The following is a 1925-nucleotide window of genomic DNA, read 5'->3' as shown; positions in this document are numbered from 1 at the left end:
GGGCTTCGGATTCCCCTGGAACTGGAGTTAAGGACAGTTCGTAGCCTCCATGTGGGTGCTGGGAATCGAACCCGGGTCCTCTGCAAGAACAGTCAGTGTTCTTAATCACTGAGCCATCTCTCCAGCCTGCATCATTTTCTTTTTTAAATTTTGTTTCTTTTTATTTTATTATATGAGTGTATTGCCTGCATGTATGTAAGTGTATCCATATTGTGCAATGTCCTTGGAGGTGAGAAGAGGCACTGGAGTTAGGCATGGTTGTTAGTCACCATGTGTGTTCTGGGAATCAAACCTGGGTCCTCGGAAAGAACAGCCAGTGCTCTTAACTGCTGAACTTTCTCTCCAGCCCCAATCTTAACATTTTCACACATACATACAATGTGCTTTGATCATATTCATCACCCCATTCCCCTTCTCTTGTCCTCTTCCTTCTCCTTTCTCCCGAATAGGCCCTCTTCTAGTTTCACATCTTTTCAAAAAATACACAATCAGCTGGGGCTACAGGGAGACCCTGCTTCAAAAAGACAAAAAACAAACAAACAAAAAACCACAATCTACATAGGAGAAAAACATAAAGCATGTGTCTTTCTGAGCCTGACTTAATATGGTAGTCTCCAGTTCTAGTCATTTTCCTGCAAATGACATAACTTTATTCTTTACGGCCACATATATTCCTATTTTCTTTATCCACTGACGGGCTCATAGGCTAATTCCATCCTTGAGTACTGTAAATAGATCTGCAATGAATGTAGGTATGAAGGTATGTATAGTGTATGCTGACTTTGATTCCTTTAGGTAAATACCCAGGAATGGCATAATGGATTGTATGATTGTTCTATTTTGGTTTGGGGAAACTTCTGTGCTGATTTTCATAGTGGTCACACTAATTTACCTTTGCTCATTTCAGGGATGTAGTACAGGGCCTGGTGAGGTCACATATTCCTGTCCTTCCCATTTCTGCTTGTTTTCTTTTTCTTTTATCTTTTTTTTTTCTATTTTTTTGTGATACAGTCTCACTACTTTGTAGCTCAAGGTGGTCACCTCCCAAGTGCTGGGATTATAGGTGTGCATCGCCATGCCTGGCATTTTGTTACTTGTTTTCTTGATGATAGCCATTATGACCAGGATGAAACGCAATCTCATTGTAGTTTTGAAATGTATTTCCTTTATGGCTAAAGATCTTGAGCATTTTTTCATGAATTCATTGGTCATTTATACTTTGTGTGTGTGTGTGTATTTTTAAGACAGGGTCTCCCTGCAGCCCCAGCTGTCCTGGAACTCACTACATAGACCAGGCTGGCCTTGAACTCACAGAGATCCACCTGCCTCTACCTCCCGAGTGCTGGGATTAAAGGTATGCGCCACCACACCCAGCTGGTCATTTATACTTTTTTTTAATTTTGAGACAGAGTCTCACTGTGTAGCCCTGGCTGGCCTGGAACTCATATGTAGACCAGGTAGGCCTCAAATTCACAGACTCACCTGCCTCTGACTACCATACCCAGGTATACTTATTCTTTTGAGAACTGTTTAATTCATAATGTTTGCTGATTGAGTTATTTGCTGTTTTGGCGTTTAATTTTTTTAGTTTTCTATATATTCTGGATATTAATCCCATGTCTACTGATTATCTGGCATAGATTTTCTCCCAATCTGTGAGATATCTCTGCAACTGTTTTCTTTGTTGCTTGGAAGTTTTTAAATTTAATATAATCCTCCCGCTGTCAATTTTTTAAAAGATTCATTTATGGGGATGGAGATGGCTCAGTGCTTAAGAGCACTGGCTGCTCTTGCAAAGAATCTGGGTTTAGTTCTTAGCACCCACATGGGGGCTAAGAACATCTGTAACTCCAGTTCCAGGGGAATCCTATGCGCTCTTCTGATCTCCTTGGGCATTGCATGACACAGGTGCACTTACATACATG

The sequence above is a fragment of the Nannospalax galili genome, unplaced genomic scaffold (assembly GCF_000622305.1).
Source record: "Nannospalax galili isolate Female #2095 unplaced genomic scaffold, S.galili_v1.0 scaffold4945, whole genome shotgun sequence".
In the NCBI taxonomy this organism is placed as follows: domain Eukaryota; kingdom Metazoa; phylum Chordata; class Mammalia; order Rodentia; family Spalacidae; genus Nannospalax; species Nannospalax galili.
This window is presented reverse-complemented; position numbering follows the sequence as displayed.